This window comes from Notamacropus eugenii, chromosome 7 (assembly GCF_028372415.1).
Source record: "Notamacropus eugenii isolate mMacEug1 chromosome 7, mMacEug1.pri_v2, whole genome shotgun sequence".
Lineage (NCBI taxonomy): Eukaryota > Metazoa > Chordata > Mammalia > Diprotodontia > Macropodidae > Notamacropus > Notamacropus eugenii.
The window spans coordinates 18,289,343-18,312,512 of record NC_092878.1 but is presented as its reverse complement, the minus strand read 5'-3'; the positions used below and the strand labels follow the sequence as shown (position 1 = coordinate 18,312,512).

General features: G+C 38.4%; 1 protein-coding gene and 1 pseudogene across 1 annotated transcript in view; one reads left to right on the top strand and one right to left on the bottom strand.

The window, feature by feature from the left end:
* Positions 1–23,170, top strand: part of RYR3 (ryanodine receptor 3) — a 750,252-nt gene that overhangs the window by 122,610 nt on the left and 604,472 nt on the right. The gene's annotated exons all lie outside the window — the stretch shown is intronic.
* On the bottom strand, positions 5,094–10,389 carry LOC140514854 (small glutamine-rich tetratricopeptide repeat-containing protein alpha pseudogene; annotated as a pseudogene).

Genomic DNA, 23,170 nt, shown 5'->3' with positions numbered 1-23,170 from the left:
TGATAAAATGAAATATTTGTAAAGTCATTTGTAAACTTTAAAGTACTACATGAAGGCTGTTATAACAACAATAATTATTCTTATTAATAATAATATTAAGAAATTGGATGATTGGAGAACACTACAGAATTAGCAGACCTAGATTTCAGTAGGTTTTGGCAACCTGTCATATCCTTGTGGACAAGAAGGAGTGTAATGGACTGGACATGGTTATGTGAATTCAACTAGATCCAAACAGCAATTAAAGGATTCATGTCAACCTAGGAGCAGTTGTTAGCTCTGTATTTGGCCCAATCCTCATAAAATCAGCGACTTGCATGAAGATGTATATGATGCTAGATGTGATAAGTAAGATATTGGGTGACAGAAGGAGGGCGATTAGGGTGGTAAAGAGATTCAAAGTCAAGTTGTATGAAGGGTGTTTAGCTTGGAAAAGAAAAAGTTTAGGAAAGGTATGGTAGCTATCTTAAATTTTTGAAAAGCTATCATGGCAAGAAGTGTGAAACTTGTTCCACTTAGGCCAAGGTAATGCTATATAAAGAAAAGAATTTTGGATTAATAAAGGAAAATCACTTCCCAACAATTAGATCTCATTAAAGGCAGAATGCATTGCCTGGGAAAGCAGTGAATTCCTACAAGCAACAGTCTAGAACACTTGTCAGAGACACTATATGGAAAAATCATGATTTGGAATAGATAGCTTTTGAGGTTTATATTCCTAAGATCAAAAAGAGACAGTGAAAATTTAAAACACCTCTTCACAGAGGAACCTACCTATCTCCCCACTCTGATTTACCTGCATTCTATATTTAGGGAAGTAAGGAAGGAAACAAGTATTTATTAAGCACCTGCTATATGTTAAACACTGTGCTAAGCACTTGACAAATATTATCTTATTTGTTCCTTATGATAACCCTTGGAGGTAGATGCTGTTAATTTTCCCATTTCACAGTTGAGGGTTGAGGAAACTGAGGTAGACAGAAGTTAAATGACTTCCTCAGGGTCACCCAGTCAATGTCTGAGCCTGGAATTGACCACAGGTCTTCCTGACTCAAGGTCCAGCACTTTATTCACTACCATCTAGCCGCTCCTAAAGGAAGTCCTCCTTAAGGGACATTTCCCAGAGAACTGAGTTTACCATGTAATTTGTATATCATCCTCCTTCCCACTCATACTAACAAAATTCAGGTAGTTTAGATTCTTTCCCTTGACTTTCTTCTTCTCCACACTAAGCTGCCACTCACAGAGCTATTTCAAAGTACAATTTCTCATCTTTCACTGTCATATATTAATTGAAATTTAGAGTTGAAAAATTTTTCAGAAAGTGTGTGTTCTAGATTCTGACTTTTGAAGATGAGAAAACTGGGTAGATAGCTTAGGTGATTTTTTTTTCATAGTTATGGTAAATTAGTGGCACATCCAGGACTTCTTAGAACTTGGGCTTTATTTTCTCTTTCTTTTCAATTCTTAGTTTGGTGTTTTCCCCAGTAAACTAGGATTATAGAATAATAGATTTAGAGCTGGAAGATACCATAGAGGTTATGCAGTCCAGTTCCTTCATGTTAGAGATGAGGAAACTTAAGCTCGGAAAGGATAATAGACTTTCCCAAAGTCACATATTGAATTCTTGGGCCAAGATTTGCCTATGATTTGCTTATGAATCCAAATTTAGTACCATGAGGCATACTTCTTAGCACATTGCCTGGCACATAGTGTGAGTGCTTAATGAATACTTGATGAATTAGTTGATTAGTGAATTCTAAGGCTCTTGGGTCTAAAACCAAAAGCAATCAGTAGACTGCCAATGAGGACTTGCCTAATGCCTGACTGTTGTATCATATTTAAAGAGTAAATATAATCCTAGGCCTTAAGAAATTTAATCTCTTGAGAATAAAGATAGAAAAATTATTTTTTTACATTAAAGAATTGGATTAAAGAGGGAAATGTGGGTCACAAATTGTGTTGATAATAGAAAATGGGCTGTACTAATTAGGGAAGACCTACTGAGAGGGGAAAAAAATGGTCAGGAAGAAGGACATTGATTCATACACTTGGAAAAAGAATTGGTGATAGGAGAAGGTACAGAACTTTCTCCAACAGCTAAAACTGAGTTATAGAAATGGATTGAGGCAATTTGTCTTAAAACTTAAAAATGTTTCCAGCCCTTCTAGTTTCACCAAGCTCAATGGAGATAGTAGTGACCATAGCTGGCTTAATACCTAGCTTTGCAGAAATGCTACTGGGAGACTTGACTTACAAGGAACTCATTTTTCCTAGCCTAACCAATATTTATATCATCTGTTACACACACACACACACACACACAGACATATCCAACTTGCATACCCTCCATCCTCTTATTCTATCCCTCTTAGAATTACATTTCAAAATATACTCCAAAGATGATAATGGAGAAGTAGAATATTCAAATATTCACCTGATGAAAATTGGGATGAAATAATATCATTTGGAATTAAGAATATAGGTAAAATTTTCAGATGACTTGGATGTCAGTGGTATTATTCAGCTCTGATTCTGGTGGCTGTTTAACTTCCTGGAAAGGAAAAGGGCATCATTTCAAGCAGGAAAGTTCACATTCAATATTGGAAGTGGGTACAATGGCATGAAGCAATCCGTGGAGCTCTGTTATCCCTAAAGATATCCTGTTGGCTCCTGATTTTTAGTGCATCCCTGCTCCTTTAGATTTTAGATGGGGCTTGGAGGTAAGGGTTTGGAGATGGAAGAGAAAGAGAAGCGTCTTTCTGGAATGGAGTTTTTAAGACTTAAAGGGAAGGGTGTCATTATCTATGTTCACTTTTTACTTCTCTGAGAATGTTACTCATCTGTACAATGGAGATAATTTCTAAGGTCCTTTTTAGTTCTAAGCTTCTATGATTCCAAATTAAGCTAGTGTTTATATGCGATATAAAATAGGGAAAAAGTAGAAGAGATTATAAATATATGTGTATGTACATATACCTACGTATATTATATGCATATATCTACTGTGTATATATATGTGTGTGTGTGTGTATTTATGTATCTATGTATGTGTGTGTGTATTTATGTGTCTATGTATGTGTGTGTATATATATGTGTGTGTGTGTATTTATATATATCTGCAAGGCAACATGATAGCAACAGAAAGAACACTAGATGAATAAACTCAAAAGACTGGAATTCGAATCAATCATTCAATCAGTTAAGAAGCAACGACAGCTAAGTGGCACAGTAGATGGAGTTCTGGACCTAGAGTGAAGAAAACCTGAATACAAATTCAGCCTCAGACACTTGCTGGCTGTGTCACCCTGAGTACATCACTTAACTCCTGCCTGTCTCAGTTTCTTCATCTGTAAATTAAGGGGATAATTATAGCACTTACCTCCTTAGGTTGTTGAGATGATAAAATGAAATAATATTTTTAAAGCGCCTTACAAATTTTAAGGAGCTTCATAAATGCTTCATTATTATGGTGGTGTTTACTGTTTTTATTATTTCCCCAGATCTGCTATTATGTCTTTGCACAAATTAACATCAGCATTGGGCCTCAGCTTTCTCAACTATAAAATAAGGGGGTTAGATGAGATAATATCTAATATGACTTCCCTCTCTGTATCTTATTTCATAGAAATTTTTCTATTTACCTTCCTGTCTGTAGATAATCATATAAATATATAAATATACATGTATATGGCAATATATATCTCCATAGCCATTTAGAGATATATCTATATAATGCATATAAAATCACCATAAGGTTTTTTTTTAACCTCTGTAGCACTAGGAAATTTAGTTTGCATAAGCAGCCTAGGTCCTGTCCCAGAATATATGCCAAGTACACTTCAGAACTGCATCCACAGCTGAAGCACAACACAGCTGGCTCTCTAAATGATTTAAAGTCTTCCTCTCTTTCAGTGGAATTAGAAACTCAGAGATTGTTTTGGTGCCTCAATGAGACTGAGGCAGAACCCATAATTATGAAGTTATCAGACAATAGGTGACTTTCTACAGCCATCCTCAATATGTTACCATAATAATACTTTCTACTTTAATTGAAAAAAAAATCTCTTCTAGAAAGGAAGTGTGTTTGGGGAATGAAGGGAATAAGGAGAGTTGTTAGGAAGGGAAGGAGAGGAATTGTATGCCTCAGTCCACAAAAATCTAGGACGGAAAGTTAATTTGATTTCCCTATTATCTGTCATTTTGCAGTGGAAAAGTCCTGGTATCACCATGTTACTGTTGGAGTCTAGTTCAGTTCTTGGCTAAGCAGCAGACCTTATACTTCTGGACTCTCATTCCAGAATTATTGAATCTCAAGGTTGGAAGGGACCTCACAGACCTAATCAAATCCCCTCTACAATAGAAGTAATTAACTAATTTTCACTCAGAACCAAAATGAGAAAAGGAGCACTTTTTTTTTTTTTGGTAAAAACAGGTAGGAATAAAGTATTGGAAGGAGGGTGTAGTGGGAGAAAAAAAAAAAAAGGAACGTGCCTTGCATAGGGAGGTCCCAGAGAAGAAATTCCCTCTACAAAATGTTATATAAATTTTCTGCAATTTAGTCTGTTTCCTGGGATACTGAGAGGTTAAATGACTTGACCATGACTAAATTGTTAGTCATCTGTTTCTGAAATATAGTATGAACCAAGTTCTTCTTGACTTTGAGGCTGTTACCACCCTATTTGATATACCATCCTGATTCTCTAAGAAAGAAGTAGGATACACTAGAAGGAGTCAGAGGCTCCCCATTTAAATTTTGGCCCTTTTTCTTATTATCTGTTAGACAAACTGGCAATTTCTTTTGTATGAACCTGCATATACAAGGCCCAATTCTCAGGGGTCATTCAGGTCTAGTGAATAACTCACCTTTTGAGACAACTGGAAAAGACTGGTCTCAGTATTAAACAGTTTGCTTGGGTAACAATCACACTGAGTCCTCTGCAAAGCACGGTAACAGCCCAATCCCTTCCCAAAAGAAGAGTATTTATTCGTAGAGGTTTATACTTACAATTAAATCAATTAGATCTGTTTAAAAAAATACTTTATAAAGGAGAATTCATTTCCAAACACAAGATTTTAAAAGTGCTTTTCTTGGTACAGGGAGTACGGAACAAATGTAATGTATAGATTCAGAGTTTTCCAGGGTTTGAAATTATTTTTTTTAGGGGTAACCTTGGTAGAGTGGATAGAATCTCAGAGTCAGGAAGTGGGTTCAAGTGATGCTACTGAGACACACTGGCTACGTGACCTTGGGCAAGTCAATTATTCAGTGTTCTTTGTAACTCTTTAAGACTATAAATTGAAGGAAACATGGTCATTTACCTTGGTAGAGAAAGTTTCGTCATCTGGGAATTACTTATATCAGTGAAATCATGGATCTAGTTACTATCTTTAATATTTTTCACCATAATTTTGAGATACTAATATTATCCGCCTCCAACTCCCTATATCCATAGAATAAACACTATTTGTAGAATGATTATTTTAAGTTCTATAACTCAAGCTCAGAAATTTATTTCCATTATAGATTATATGGACCGGGTTTTGGTCCTCAACCTTCCCACATCTCCATTGAGGTAGGGAGCCAGTGTTTTCCTTTCCTTCTCTTTGTTTTAATTTTCCTGAAGGAATAAACCAAGGGATTATAAATAGAGGAATACAGAATATGGGGGCAGAAGTGGTTATGCTAGTTGCTTAATGAACTGCTAAGCAAAAAAAAAAGGACATGTACTACTATGTTTTTACAGACTGGCACGTACACTGTTTTTCTAATTAAAAAGTGAAGGTCTTAGGTTTGTAACATACTTTATGGTTTTCATTACCTATCTTTTTAGGACTATGATTGATTATTATTATTTATAAACATAGGCACCTGTTGAACACATTCAAATTTATCTAAGGGCTTTATGCTCATTAGTAAGTGTTCTTTGTCTTCAGGATGAAAAACTGGACCTTAGAAGAGTGAATGGCATGTTCAAGTTCACTTTAGGAAACCAACAATGGAGTCGAGATCAAAATCCAGGACTTCTGACTCCTCTCATCTCTGAAGATATGTAGGACTCCTCTCTGCTTCCCTCCATTGACAAGCCAACCCACTTCTTTCTGAAATGTGCAACCCAAAAACTTCTGTGAAATTCCAAAGAAGTATGGTGCAACTTTTAGCTAAAGGTTAAGTAGTCTAGACTAAAACACTGGGAAATGACTTGAGATAGGATCAACTCTCTTTCTGGAATCTGGCTAAAGGTTAAATAAGACCTTCTTTGCTGGTATCAAATGATCTCATGGGCAGACCCCCAAGTGCCAAACATTTCCTGATGGCTGGCAGGAAACCATTATCCCAAAGGAACAGTGACTCTTGGTTTGCTGTTGATAAGAGCAGAAAGAGTGTGTGTGTGTGTGTGTGTGTGTGTTGTGTTGTGTTGTGTTGTGTTGTACTATATTTTTGCATCTGATTCCATACCTTGTACAAAACTTGTCATGCTAGTGGATGTTCCTGAAAAAGGAAGTGATACTTTTTAACAGGGTAATGTTGGGGATCCAGGCAGGTAGGTGGCCCAATGGATAGAACACTATCGTTGGAATCAGGAACACTCATCTTTATGAGTTCAAATCCAGCCTCCGATACTTACTAGCTGTGTAACCCTTGTCAAGTGATTTAACTCTTTGCCTCAGCTCCTAATCTGTAAAATGAATTGTAGAAGGAAATGGCAAATCATTCCAATCTCCAAAAGGGGTCACAAAGTGTCAGACATGACTGAAAAATGACTGAAGTGAAGACCTGGGGAATATTGGGAGAGAGGGACAGGTATGGCAAAATAGGATGGATGTAGAACAAGATAGGAAGTAGAAATTGAGCAATCAAAGCTATATGACATGGTAGAAAGAGCTTTGGACCCAAAAATACGATACTGATTTGAGTATTAGCTCTTTAGTAGGTGTATGACTATAGACAAATCACTTTAATCTCTTTAACTCTATTATTAGGCCTATAAGATGGGGAAAATAATACTCCCTACTTTACTGAGTGGTTGCAAGGAAAGTACTTTGTACGTCTTACAAAGTATTACATAAACGTGAGTTATTCTTATCTCAAATATTGAGTGCTATAAAGTTACCCCAGGAGCCCTGAGCTAAGTACAAATAAGCCCCATCACCGATGATAGAACATAAGGAATACAGCTCATTTGTGAGTTCTTTCTTTGGGACTACAAATACATTTTTCAAAAGAAACACACACATTTTCTTCTAGATGGGAAAATAGAGGACCCAGGTTAGCCCATAAAATTAATATCTACTGCTACTGCAATATTGGATACTTTTAAAATAGGAAATGCCAATTCTTTGTGTTGCTAGTTATGTATGCCTAAACCATTACATTAAATAAGAAATAATTCTGTGTTTTTATTCTTAATAAACTCTTTTGAATGGTGGTACTTGAGAAAAAGCAGGTTTCACTAAATAATGCAGATATACGAATAGAGAATTTTTGGTCATTTCTAGAGGATACTCTTTGGTTCTTTCAAGGACTTCAGGAGTTGATGACTGGTTTGGTTTTTTTTTAAGGTCACAATAGATATTTATTCCCCACACATTACATTCTTTACCATAGTTAAAACTGAAGAGTTTAAAAATATGGTGGGTGATGATAGATGACAGGTGATCATCATTATGTTTCCTACTAGTCATTTGGAACAGGGATTCTTAAACTTTTTCCACCCCTTATTCCTTCAATACTTCTTAAACTGTGGGTCATGTGGGGTTGGGAAAAATTTGGCAAGAGTCAAAGGTTTATGAATGCGCAAAGACTCAAGATTAATCAAAAATCAAATGTATAACGAATCTGAGGTGTATCTGTAATCACTTGTCTGTGTTGCATCAGGCAGCTTCACTGCAGCCTTGATTCTGAACACAAAGCATGCACACTTTGCACTGTGTATGGCCTCAGGCCAACTAACCTTGCTGAAATGGGAAAAGGGAGTGGAAAAAAGTTTAAGAAGCTCTAATCTAGAACTCTCAAAGTTCTTTTATCTTCCCAAGAGGGTCTCTGAAAGCAACAGGGGACATCTGCCCTTTCCAGTTATGGAGCTTTTCTATTCAGTCATATGATACAAGACTGAGACACTGTCAATTTGTCCCAGATCGTAAGTTCCATGACTCATATATATGTCTTCTTTTCTGCCCTCTTACAACTTTGCCAAACTCTTATCTGATCATGGTGAATGAAGGTCTCCAGTAGTTTCAATGAGGTATCCAAACTACTTCTGAGTATGGTAGACAACCCCATTGTTTCTTAGGCAACTGCTACCTCCCCTCCCTGCCAAGTTCCTATAAAATGTTGTTTGCCACCTTCATGAGTTCAGCAGCTGACCAATGCAGGTAGCTGGATCTGTTGCCCCTTAACAGTCCCACCCTCCTTGCATAATAAGGTAGAAATTGTGCAGATACTCCTCCAGTAGAAACTCAAGTGCTACTGTCAGCTATGTGCCTGTGAGATAGGCAATGGATGGGTGAGAAGACCGATGCTTGAAGCCCAAGTGTCTCCACCTGGTGAATGAGAACCCAGGGGGCACCTGATATAAATCACGATTCTGTGACTAGATGTTTGTGAGATCACTGGCAAAAAGGATCTGAGGGAAAAAAAAAAAGAAACAAGTTCCTATCAAAATATTCAACTGGAAGAAAGCCATAGCAACTGGCCTCTTACGCACTTCAATAAGACTGTCCACTCCCTTTAAAAAGTTCAGGTTAACAAAAAGTTCTATACACATGCCCAACTTTTTCCCATGCATAAAGACAACCCAAACTGCCCTGAGAACATCTTTATGCCCCAGGTTGTAAATGCCCATGGGTATTATTCGAACAGGACACTCAGCTGGAGGATCACTGGGAACACCAGACAACCTGAGAGGATGTGTCTAGAAACTGACTTCTCCTCAGGAAAGAAAATACATTTTTCCTATGTACAAAAAACAGAGAGGCACACACCCTCCAAAGCCCCAGATATCCAGTGTGCGTGACCAGCAAACGCAAGACGGATGAGGCTTCTCAATAGGAAACTTGAAACATCTAGTAAATGGAGCCGCGAACCACCCATTCTACTTCTGCCACTGACTTTCTTAGAGTTGGTAAGAGGTTTGTGTTCATAGCTTGGTGGCTCTTTTTTGGGGAGAAAGGGACGGGGCCTGGGGAATGGAAGAAAAGAGGAGAAAGAAAGAAAAGGAAAAGAAGAATCCATCTTAACACGCAGGTCCAATATTTTTTTTTCTCTCGTGGAAATTCCAGCTGGAGAAATGCAGAACACAAGGCTTGCAGTCTGCACATCCAGGGGCTCATTCCTGCTTATGCTTGCCGGCACTGGGGGTCCAGCTCCTAGCCTGGCTTCCGAGCTGTTCCCCCAACTCCGGATTTTGTGGTTGCATCGGTCGGCCCCTCCGGACGAAGCCGGGCCCCCCGCTGGGAGCACTGCCGGCTCTGCCGGCTCCCGGGGCGGGGTGGCCGCCCGCCATCACCCCAGACATGATCTGTCGTATTTGGGGGTTGTTCAGGAGGCTGGAGGCCACGCTCCGGAAGCTCGAGTGGTTCAGCAGGCCGGCCAGGTTACACCCGACGGAGGCCCCGCCCGGGGGGATCTCCTGCATCCTCCGCTCGGCCACGGCCAGGCTGGCTCTGTAGGTCGCGTTGTCCGGGTCCAGCGTCAGGGCCTTCCTGTAGCAGGCGGCGGCCTCCCGGTGCCTCTTCAGCCCGGCCAGGGCCAGGCCCATCCGGCCGTAGGCTTTGCCGTAGTAGGGGTCTATGGCGACGGCCCGGCGGCAGTCCTCCACGGCGCCCGCGTGGTTCCCCAGGCTGCTGTAGGCCGCGGCCCTGTTGCAGAAGTACACGGCGTTCGCCGGGTTTAACGCGATGGCTCGTCCGTAGAAGGAGACGGCCGCTTCGAAGTTGTCTCTCTTCATCTGCTCGTTCCCGGCGGCCTTGAGCCTCTCGGCTTCAGGGACGGCTCGGCCGCAGTGGGGGATGGGCGGAGGGGGGGGCACCGCCTCTGCCCCCGTGAAAGTGCGGAACATCTCGGGCAGAGTCTGGGCCACGGCCAGGCCCTCGTCCTCCACAGCCACCTCAAAAGCCGTCTCCAGGCACTGGATGGAAGCTTCCAGACTCTCCCGGGCCTCGGGAGGGAGGCCTCCGTGCTGCAGCTGGTCGTGCAGGTACTGGATGATGGAATAAGCCAGGCGCTTCCTGTTCTCCATCGGTGGGGGCGGACAAGATGGATGGCAGGGTTTGATCAAGCTGCCGAGCCCCACCCTCCCGACTCTGTGGCCTACTGCGCCTGCGCTGAGGCCTCTTTCCTCTGCCATGGTGATGGCGGAGAGGCAGTGTCCGGCTCCGCCCCCACGTTGTTCTCGCGGGACTTCGAGTGACCTGCTGCGCAGGCGCGGATGAGGACTGCGGGGGACCTGCTTTAGGAGGGGACCACTTGGCCAGTAGACTTGGGATCCGCCCATCTTTCGGTCCTACCGTTAGAGTCTTGGTTGAATCGCTGTTCTATTGAAGTCTGATTTCAATTCCGAATCATACGTTTCGTTTTTATTCTACGTCTGTATCCCTAGGATCGTTCTCATGCTTATCTACTATAATTAAACTTGCCTTTAGCTCCCACGTGGAAGAAAGATGAGGTGAGGGAGAGATATCTGCAGTTGAGCAAGGATTGTAAAAGATAAAATTCAAAATGGGCTAAAAAAGGCTCTCTGTACTTGTAGGAAGCAGCATGGTAAAATGCAGAGGAAGGGAGATAGGGAAACCTTGTAAATATTTGTTTGTTACTCTAGGACTAGGAACAGATTTACTGTGACCCTCAAGTGGTTTTTAGAGGAAGAAGTATTTAGAAGTGAAAAGAGGGAATACTGGAGGCACATCTCCCAGAAAATACTAAGAAATTAATTTTTATTGTCTTTTTGTTTTGTCCATTCACATGGCAACCAACCTTGTTCAGTCCTTTATTGTTGTGTTTGTGCTTCGGTCTTGAAGAAGACCATGACATCAAGATGGTGACATGACTTGGATGGACATGACTTAAGGTTGACTTTGATTTGAGGCGGGGAGGGCTGTGCAAGGTCACCAAACTCCATTCTTCTCCTGAGCCATCTGGATCCAGTCATCAGGATGGCTGGAGATGGCCCAGGATGCAGTGGGAGACCCTGGTCTTTTTAGGTTAAGGTCTTAACAGCATTCTCACTTTAGTGACATACACCCATTCAACAATAGGCTTCTTTAAGTAGTTAGTCCCTTATTATCTCTTGCCAGGATTATTGCAGCAATCCCTTAAAGGGAATCCCAGGCTGCTTCCAGTTTACAGCCCTGCCCAACTCATTTTCCATTCAACTGCTAAACTGACATTCCTAAAGCAGAAAGTTCAACAATGCCACTTCTACTCAAGAAATTTCACTGGAGACTCTAGAATAAAATGCACACTCCTCTTCATCATCTGGTTTCAATTTGTCTGGATTGATTTCATATTATTTCATATTATTCATCCTCAAGACATACTCTGGGTTCTAACCAAACTGACGTACTCACCAGTACATTACACTGGGCATTCTATCTTCTGCCTTTTGTCTTGTGCCTTTGCACACAGATTGTTCCCCATCCTAGGATTGCCCTTACTGGTCACCTCTGCTTGCTATGACCTCTAACCCCAAGCTCCGTTAAAGCTTGACCCAATTACCACCCCCTGTCAGAGGCCTTTTCTGATTTCCTCAGTTAATTAATGCTTCTCCTTCCCCTTCCTCCACCAAAATTACTTTGTATTAGTTCTGTATTATTTTAATAGCTTATAGTGCTTTAAGGTTTACAAAGCACTTCACAAATATTATCTCATTCAATTCTCTCCACAACCTTGTGAAGTAGGTAGTTTTAGGATCACCATTTTATACATGTGAAAACTGATTCTGAGAGAGGCTGAATGAACTCTAAGTGTCTGAGGTTGAATTTGAAGGTAGGTCTTCCTGATTCCAAGTTTAGCACTTTATCCATTTCACCCATACCTGTGTACCTACTGTTTCTTTCAAATCGTCTGTAAACTATATAGGGCAAGGACTATTTTCTTTTTTACCTCATATCCCCTTACTTGCTATGGTATCTGGAACATAGTAGGTCCTTTAAATTGATGTTGATGTGAGCCTCTCACCATAGGGATAATCCCTCTGAACCTTTGAAATCCATAAATGGAAGGTTCTGGAAGGACAACACATTAGCTCTAAGTCTTTAATTGCAACCTATTATTAGTTTCAGGGTATCAACTCTATTTTCTCTATGATATTGGATCTAAGAGTTATACTTTGACCTTGTAAGTAGGCACAGGCTCTCTCTTCCTGAACTTTAAAGAAATTAGGCTGTAAGAATTTTACTATAAAATTAGAATGTAATCCTAAAACTTAGAGTTGGAAGAGACCTTAGGGATCATCTAGTCCAGGGACTCAACCTGGAGTCCATGAACGTTTTTTTTTATATCTGTATTTCAATAGAATTTGTTTCCCTTTTAATCTTGTGTATTTTACTTTATACATTTAAAAACATCATTTGAGGAGTCCACAAGTTTTACTATACTACCAAAGTGATCTATTATACAAAATAAAAGTTAAGAAACTCTGTTCTAGTCCATTTCCCTTATTTTACAAAGAAGAAAACTGAGGCTCAGAGAAAAATATATCAGTAAACAAGCATTTGGTTAGTGTTCACTATGTGCAAAATATGTGCTAGGCTTACATTCTAATGGAAGAACTTATATTCTTAATTAGCTTTAGGGATTTAACTCAACTTTCCTGAAACCACTTCATCATTAAATAGGTGAGACTTAGGCATCTCAAACTCATCATATCCAAAATAAAGCTCATTATCTATCCCCCAAAACTATCTCTCCTTCCTAACTTTCTCATTATTAACAAGAATACCACTATCTTCTTGGTCGCTCATGGTCACAACCTTGGTATAATCCACTTCTTATTTGTAATTACCCTACATATCCATTTTTTTTGTCAAATCTTGTTTTCTTTACCTTCACGTTTCTGTTGTACATCCGCTTCTTTTCATTTACACAGCCACTACTCATCATCTGTCCCATGCACTGTTGCATTAAGATTCTAATTGATCTCTCTACTGAAAGTCTGGAAATTTCCAAACTGATTTTCCTAAAGCACAGACCTGATATCACACAACTACTCAATAGACTCCAGTGGTTTTCTATTACCTGCAGTATCAAATACAGAATCCTTTGACATTTAAAGCCCTTCTCTGCTTGGCCCCTTTTTACCTTTCCAATTTTCTGATACTTTACTTCCCTCCAAGAAATTTGCAATCCAGATATACAGACCTATTTGCTATTCCTCACGCAAAATATTCCATTTCCTGTAGAGGATACTCTATATGCCTTGCTTAGAATACTCTGTCTCTTTATCTCTAACTCCTAGCTTTCTTAGCTTTCTTCAAGATACAACTCAAATCATACCTTCTGCAGGAGTTGCTTTGTGGTTGTTGTGTTGCCAAAGAAGACCATGCCATCAGAGAAATGATGACATGACTTGCACTTAACTTTGTTTTGGGTGAGGGAGGGCTGTGCAAGGTCACCAGCCTCACTTTCTCCTCCTGAGCCACCTGGATCCAGTGACCAGATATTCATCAGGATGACTGGAGATGGCCCAGGATACAATGGGAGACCTTGGCCCCTTTAGGCCAAGGCCTATTTGGTGCTCACTTAGGGTGAAGTAACTCCCATTCAGTGAATAGCCCTGTTTAAGAAGTAGGCAGGGGATGGCCCCTATAATGAGTCAAAGAAAAATAACTAAATCAGGCTGAGAGGGAAGCAGCAATAGTTAGTACTGATAATCACTCTTAAGCCAGGAGAATTAGAAAAACAGCCCTTAAGTGGTGCTTGGGCAGGGATCTAGTGTGGTACAATCTACGGACTTCAGAGTGCAGAAAGTTTAAGGTTTTGGGAGAAAAGAGGAGAAGAGAGGAGAGGAGAGGAATCAAGTTTGGGCATCCTCTGGCCATCCAAATTTACCTTCCTTTGGAGAGGAGGAAGGGAGAAAGACAGGAGAGGAGGTCTCCCATTGCATTCTGGGCCATCTCCAGTCATCCTGATGAATATCTGGTCACTGGATCCAGATACCTCTGGAGGAGAAGTGAGACTAGTGACCTTGCACAGCCCTCCCTCACCCAAAACAAAGTCAAGTGCAAGTCATGTCATCCTTTCTCTGATGGCATGGTCTTTTTTGGCAACGAAGGACGAACACAACAACCTGTGAGCAGACCCAGCTGTCTGAATGGGGACCCAGTAATTTATTTGCCTTATGCAAAAAAACACATACCCTTCAGTGCCTTTCCTATGAACTTATTTTCTATTTGAAAAGTATATATCTTTGTTTGAATATAGGTAATTACATATTATCTCCCTTTTAGAATGTGAACTCTCTGAGGGCAGGAACCATGTTTCTGCCTTCATTTGAATCCTATTAAATATTGTTCTTCCTTTGTTCAGTGCCCTAACACATGATAGACACTTAATAATGTTTGTTGATTGACTCGTTCCACTTCCTCATGCTGCCACCCCCTGAAAGAGTTATTGTGTGAATTCTGGATATTCATTCTCCCTCTTTTTCCCTTGGCCATTATTAGTACAGAGTGGAGGAATCCTAGTTATTGAGGCCCATATCTATAGGCTGATTAGAAGCTTCAGAAACATATGAGTATGACCAGTTCTTGTGTGTTCTAAACGACAATAGTCTGTTTGGTGTTTACTCAATCCCTGGGGTATGTCATGCTCCTAGATCATTTTCCACACAGTTAAACTTATCTCTGAAATCTTTTGTGAAGACTGATTAAAACTGATTCAAATGATAGTAACTGATAGTTAATTAAAAGACATTTGTCTCACCAAGATAGATTTCCTGTTTTGTAAGAGTTTTATGTGTGCTTTAATTGGTGGCTAGTCTTTTCCCTGGAGAAACACTTTTCAATCTGTTTTAACCCGTTTCCTGACTATTATTGAGTTGAGTAATTGAGAGACTATTTATAGGTTTCTGAAATGGAAGGTTTTATGTCTTTTCCAAGCTCTTTATTCAGTCTCACAGCCATGTTAATCACCATTCAAAGGAAGGCACTGTGAGGAAAACTATGATCTGTGTTGGAGAAGGTTTAAATTCACATGTTGAAGCTAAAGTCTGACATTAAAAAGTGGAGGTTGTAGTTAGGAGTATAGTGCCCTTATCCTTCTTGGTCAGTCTTAGCCTTATTTCATGCTGAAAAATGGGCCAGTTTGAAACTGAGGGGGCTGTCCAGAAAAGTCCAATAAAATCTTACAGATATAGGTTATCATCTATCTTCATGTTTAGAATGATTGAAATTTAGAATTAGAAAGTTCTTCACATTTGTAAAACGGGACTAAAAATATCTATGGTACATACTTTATAGGGTTATTAAGAGGGTCACATGGGATATTAAATACTCGGTAAACCTTCAAATGCTATGTAATTTTGACCCATACCCTACTCCCCAAAGTGGGAAACATTCAATCGACACTCTGCTTCCTACTCATGCTTGTATCTTTCTTTTAAGGGTTACTTTCTGAGACCCCTCTCTTCCTTCTGGAGCACTGTCTTTTACTGAATTATCATGTGTCAAGTCTCAAGTTTGTCTTAAGTCCCTTCTTTTTCCCTGTTCCCAACATGTTAATAAATCATACTGTTTTCTCTCCACATTCGCTTATAATCAGTCAGTACTCCCCATTTTCACTACGAAATTATACATTCATTCTTTTATTATCCTATATTGTAATATTGGCCACTTCCTGATCAACCTGATTCAGGTCCAGCACCTGGACTATCGCAATAGCTTGCTGGTTGGTCGCCCTGCCTCAATTCCCCTTCCTTTCCAGTCCATCCTTATTAAATTATTCTTCCTGAAGCATAGCTCTGATCATAAACTCCATTGACTCCCTAACATAATATTCAAAGCCCTTCACTCCCTGTCCCCTTCCTATCTTTCCAGTCTTCTGTATATTACTTCTTTCCATTTATAGTGCAATCCAGTGACCCTGGCCTTTTTGCTTTTCCTTAAACAATATACAGTACTCCATCTCCAATCTCCAGGAATTTTCAGTTTGTTCACTGTGCTTGGAATGCTGTCCTTTCTCTTTTCCTCCTATTTCTTTCCCTGTCTTCAAGTCCCAATTAAAATATCTTCTATACTGAGCCTTTCCTGATCCCCCTTAAGGCTAGTGCCTTCCCTCTCTTGATCATCTCTAATGTCTTACACAGATGTACCCATATGTGTACATATGTATATGTATGCATACAAACATACATACACATGTATAGACTGTGAGCTACTTGATAGCAGGGACCATCTTTTGTTTTTATTTTGGGGCAATTAGGTCACACAGTTAGGAAGGATCTGTAGTACAATTCAAAACCAGGTCTTCTTAGTCCAAAATTCTATCTACTTCCCCATCTCATTGAAATCCAGTTCAAACATAAGTTTATCCTGGTCTTCATCTACCACTTTGGTCTGTTGTGAGAATTCCCCAGCCTGACTTCCTTGAGAGCCCAGGGAACATACCCACTGTCTCATCCATAAACCTAGAGGTAAAAAAAATGATTAGTCGACTGAAAGGTAAAGATATTTATTTGTGCACTAAGAAAAACTGCTAGGGCTAGCAGCATTTTCAGTTTCTCAGGATGTTGGCTGGGTTGTTATAACTTTTTAGGGTCCCTTTCAGTACATAGTCAATCAGCAGCATTCTTTGGCAGAAAGGAAATGGAAAAATGTTCAATTTGGGGATTACAGGAGCTTGCTAAAGATCATATTCGTTCCTGTGGGAAAATACATTACTCTGTGGTTGCTGTTATTAAAATTCCCTATCTTGATAGGAAATCTTCAAGATGGTAGAGGCCCCTTTAAAAATAAAATCATTCTTGTGCATCTTGTTATCTCTGATAGATTGGGAGGAAAAGTTCAAACCCCATAGTTCTATTTCCTTGGTGTCAGAGATTACTTGAACTTGGGAGAAATGTATTTTCCCTCAAATAATATTTTGGTTCATCTACCTCTTCCAGGATCCCTTTAGTACATCTCAACTCTATCCCTGAACACCAATCAAATATATCTTATTGTTCATTATCTCACTAAGAAAACATGTTTAAGAGTCTACCATGTGCAAAATACTGTGCTAGGAACTTGGTCAGATGCAAAATTGAGACAGCATATGATCCTTGCTCTCATGGAACTAAAACTCAAGCACAACAAGACTTGCAATTCATTTATTGAAGAGGTACATTTGAGAGTTGCCAAATAAATCTCTAATGCTACTATTTTCTTTCTTACATGCATACTTTCAACAGGTCTGAGGGAACGTTAACCCTGCCCATCTGTTCACCTCTCCCTCTAGTTTCAAAACCCTTTCCAAGCAATTTCATTGATGAAATCCACCATGAGTCAGCCTGAGTCAGCTCAGAGCCCTTATTATGGCGACTGAAGTTGATTCAGCAGTACTGTCCATTCTTGACATCTGCTTTATCTTGATGGCCTCCTTCTGTGTCTGTCTCATCTCTTACATTTTAATTATGCATCGATAAGAGCACTCAGCTATTATTAAATCTTTGGTTAGCTGTTCTTTTCTTCATATAGAGGAGAATTTTATTATTATATTAATCCCTTGTTTTTACTTTCCCTTACTTTTCCTTTGAAAAAAAATAAAGCAACATAACCATAATCAGAAAAATCAACTTGAGCTGTTTATGAAAAGTATTGTAATGGAAGTAAATTCTAGATGTAGAAATAGAAGATGGTCAAGTTGCCTATTTATTTATACTTTATAAAATCTGGTATACTTTAGAGTTTAAATAAAATTAAAATGTTTTAAGAATTTGACATTTTTTATTTTAATTTTTAAATTAAAATTTTTTATTTTAATTTAGTGATAATTTGACAAAATTCCTCTGTTCAATTAATCAAAAATAATCCCATCAAGTCTATGTATTAAGGTCTTCCTACAATTATCAGCCATCTAAATCAAACAGAAATGCCTATCAAAGTCCCATGAAGAAATCTTTAATCTGAAGATCCTTCTATTCCTCAGATAAGAACTTAAAGTTAATAACTTCTAAGATTCCTTTTAGCTCTTTTCCAATACTATCATTTTACAAGCTAAAACAGAAATATGCATAGGAAGGATTAAAAATATTAATAAAAATAATAACATGCAGATCAATTGTAGTAGTTTAGGGAAAGATTATAACAGAAGTAAATGAAAATCGATCAAATGATAGACAGATATTTATTTAGTGGCTACGGTGTGCCAGGCACTATACTAGGAGTTATGGGCACAGAAAGGAGCAGTGCCTCCTCAGGGTGCTGATAGTCAAATGGAGGAGACAGGTGTATATATATAAATATAAAGTTAATGAATACAAATATATACAAAGTAGTTAAATACAAGATAATTTGGAGGAGAACTAACTGGAAGGTAGGGGTCAGAAAAAACTTCATATGTCATAAGGTTTCTAACCTGCATCTTAAAGGAGGAGAGGGACAGACATAAGAAGGAAGTCCATTCCAAGCATTTGGAACAGCCAGCGCAAAGGCACAAAGACTGGAAATGGAGGGATATGTGTGGGTAACAGAGAGAAGGCCAATTTGGCTAGATTGTAGAGTATAGAAGTAGGAATAATACTCAAGGTGAATGGAAAGATACATTGAGGCCAAGTGGTAAAATGCTTTAAAATCAAAATAAAGGGGTTTATTGTTTATCCTGAAGGTAAGAAACCACTGAAATTGGTTGAATAGAGGAGTCACATTGTCAGATTTATGTTTAAGGGAAATTATTTTGGCAGTAGTGTTCAAGATGGACTAGAATGCTGAGGAAATTGAGGCACAATGACTAATTAGGAGGCTGTTGCAATAATCTAGGAGAGAAGTGTTATGGGCCTAAGCTAAGGTAGTACTCATATGAGTAGAGGCAGTGGTGAGAAGAGAAAGATGGTATGAAGGCATAAATGGCAAAATTATGGTGACTGATTTGATGTGTGAGATGAAGAAAAATTGATAGATGAACCAATATTGAACCAATAAATTAATCAACAAAAATTTATTAAGTACCACTATGGATCAGTTATTATTCTAGGCTCAAAGACACAAACTCTTAATTTGAAGTCTGTGAACTTCTACCTAAAAAAGTTTTTGTTAATTATCTCAGTATAATTGTTTTCCTTTGTAGTTCTGTGTATTTTCTTTTATGCATTTAAAACATTCTGAGGAGTTCATAGATTTTTATCTGACAAAGAGATTCATGACACACAAAAGATGAAAAATCCTTGCTCTAGGGATATGAACTAAAAAGACAACAATCCCTTCCCTTAAAAAGCTTACACCCTATTTGGAAAAACATATATAAGTCAGTACTAAAAGGTAAATATAAGATTATTTTAGGGAAGACTAGAGTCAGTGAGAATATAGGAGATTAGCACTTCTGAGGAAATCTTCAAGGAATAGCAAACAAATCACTAAAGGATATATCTATAATTTGTAAAATTATTGATTTTAGTTCAGATTCTTTATAATTTTTAAAGTTATAGATTTTTTATGATTAAAATTCTATAAATGGATGAGTCTAACAGTTAATTCTATCTTCAATACAATTTTAATATCAGATGACTTGAGTTTGGGGAATTAATAAAAATATATAAGGCTAAAAGTCATTCTTTAATGGTTGTGGTCAGATGATTAAAAAAAGAGATCTTAAAATAAGAATTAGAAACATGTTACCAATAATATGAAAGATTACTCTAAATCATTAATAAAAAGAGAAAAATAAATCAAAGCAAATCTGAGATTGCACCTCATACTTAGCAAATTGACCAAAAAAATGACCAAATATGAGAACAATCATTATTGGAGGTATCACAAAAAGATAGCCACACTAATACATGGTTGGTGGAACTTTGAATTGGTCCATTCATTTTGTAAATATGTTTTTCATTATGGTAAGAAAGTGGCTAGAATATCTATATCCTTTGGTCAAGAGATCTTACTGCTAGTTAGATACCTGAAGAATATCAATGAAAGGAAAAGTGTACTGTGTGAAGAAAAATAGTTATAGCAATACTTTTTGTGTATGTATCAAAGAACTCATACCCTTCAGCTGAGAAATGATTAAACAAGTTGTGGTACATGAATATGATGGAATATTATGGCACCTTAGGAAATACTATTCACGCAGAAAAGCATGGAAAGAGTTATGGAAACTGATGCAAAATGAAGTAAGCAGAACCAGAAAAACAAGATCTGCAATGACCGTAAAAATGGAAATGGAAAGGCCAACATAGAGAGAAAATGGAATACTGATGATTATAATGACAGTGCTTGAAATAAAAGAAAAGATAAGAAAATGCACCTCCATTTATTGGAGAGGTATGGAATCTTACGTTATACTATCCGTTCATGTACCTGTTTGCTCTTTGTAACTGCTTTTATTTTTTTCTCTTTTTTATTCTTTCTACATGAGATGGCTCTCTGAGTAGGAGAGGGAAGAATTTATTTAGAAATGAAGATGATAGAAAAACAGAATATAGTAACAAAATACAAAATATGAAAATTACCTGAAGACGATTATGCTAACCTACTGTTTTAATGTTCAACATCAAGATTTCCAAAATCCATAGGATTTTGTTTAAGTAAAGAGGTAATGTAATGCCAGCGGCTAAGCTGACCTACACTTAAGTTATTTATTACCTGATGAGAGAGAATGAGAGAAGATCCAGAGTAGTTTCATTTTCTCCTATACTCTTTCTCTGTTTTTTCCTACATACTCCAAGAAAATAAAGTATAGTAGAAAGAAAAGAAAGAACACTGATCTAAGGACTCCAAACCTGGTTGCTATATTTATTAGCTGCATGAACCTGTGTACAAACTCTCTGAACCTCAATTACTACATCTGTAAAATAGGGCAATGATACTTGCACTCACTAGTTTATTTAAATCATCAATGTCATTTAAAAGAAAGCTTTTTCTAGCTATATAAAATGTTTTACAGCTGTGCATGGAATTATTGTTGAGTAACATTAGAAACACTATCCACAACATCCTCCTCTGATGCCTCATAAAGTGGTAAAAGTGACTCTGAGTTCTTCACGGTCATATATCAGTGTAACATAAGCTCTGACTGGTTCTACTATACCAAATAATCTTCTAATTACAGACTGTCTACTTTCTAAGGACCAACCCCGCTAAGTATGGAGAAGACCATCACTTGTAGGCTGACTACTAGGTGATGTATTCTATGGTCATGGCCACCCATAAAACACAACAAAAAGTAGTCTAGCCCTCAGTTCTATGGCATTCTCCTCCCCTCTCCCCTTCAAAACTGATGGTAGAACTGTGGCAGAAAAAAAGATAGAGGGTTCTAAGAACCACAAAGTTTTTAGAGTATCTATAGAACATCATATTAACCATTGGTAGTCAAAATATGAAATCCTTGCCCATTGACCACTTGGTGACCATAAAACTGGTTGAACTGAATGAGATAAATATTGATATTCTTTGTGTAAATGAAATTGCAAGATTAAAGGAAGTTGCAGCCAAATGAGAAGAATGGGTCTAGTTCATCCCTGGAGAAGCAAATAAAGAAGCTAACAAAGTTAAATTTATATAAAAGCAACAAAACCCATCATTTTCTGGGACACTTGATAATCTTGTATGTCAGGGTTCATGAGGAACACTTACAAAAAGGCTATCATGAAGAGGGCTACAGAGACCGAGAAGGATTATAAAGCTGGTCTAATAGTGCGTATCTCTTCAGCAGTTATCACAGAGAGAAAAATGTCCTGGACCCAGTTAAATAGGAGGAGAGCTGGTTATATTGCATTTGGGAAACTCTGCAGTACTTTTAGTGATGCCAGTTTTCTTACTGAAACTCAGCACCCATAATCTTCTGGTGGTTTTCTATGACTATGACGCACAGAATACCAAAGAATTAAATTTGCAGGTCACTTAAAGGATAATAAAGAAGTATGATGGGTGTAAGGTGGCTGCAGTATATTACCAAAAAAAAAAAAAAAAAAGAAAATTGGCATAAATATATGTTTTCAGAGAAAGGGTTGGCAGAAAAAAAGATGTGAGCTGGATATGTGGTGAGATTAATGGGATAGCCTATGGATAACTCCTGGGCTGTATTGGTACCCAGGCAATGTCAATATGCAGGGCATCCCCAAAGTCTTAGTGCAGCTTTAAGCTTATTAAAACTTAAGATTCCTAGCATACTATGTGCAGCCCCTTTGAAGGGTATACAAGTATCAAACAGAATGTAAAGGCACGAAGGAGTTGAGAACTTCACCCCTATAAGGAGGACCCACACTGTGGAGGTCACAGATCCATCAAAGTATAAAAAATATGATACGAATGGAATTGAGTCTCTGGGAGAGCCATTTAATGCAGGTACATATTTTAAGAGTTAATACCACAATGGCTCCCAGAGAATCTCATTTCAAGCATTGTCATCTGCATGTACATTTCTGAGAGTATGTAGGCAAGTAGCCAAATAATCCAAATTAATGAAGAGTGGGAGTCAAGGGGGTTTGTCATCTGTGTTTACCACAGTTACCTTAAATACTTCTTATTGCTGTTGTCGTAATTACTCAAATGAAGCTGGAGGCATGTTAACAGCAGCCCCTCGTGATTGATTGGTCATAAAGCTAAAAGGAAGGCAGATTAATTTTAGACATGTTTGAAATCAGAGGGAGGTACCTAGGAGAATTGGATTCCTCTCTGCTACCTGAATGCCAGGTACTAAATAGCAGAACTGAGCCCCTGCTAATTCATTAGTTAATTTTTCTATTGCTATTTCTATTTTTTAAATGTATCTCAATCAAGATTCTGGAAAAGAAGGAAGATTTCATCTGGTTGAGGCATAAAATGTAATTGATCTTCCTCTTTCCCACATTACTCTCTTCCCTCAGAAAACAATTTTCCTTATTTGTATTTGTGCAGCATTGCCTCTGTATGTTTTACTGAATGAGTCTTTTTTTGTTGGTAGAATGTTGAAATTCAGAGAAATACAACCAATAATTTAGCAAGCTATTTAAAAATGAATGCATACAGAAATGGCAATTGTATTTTTTAATGGGAATTT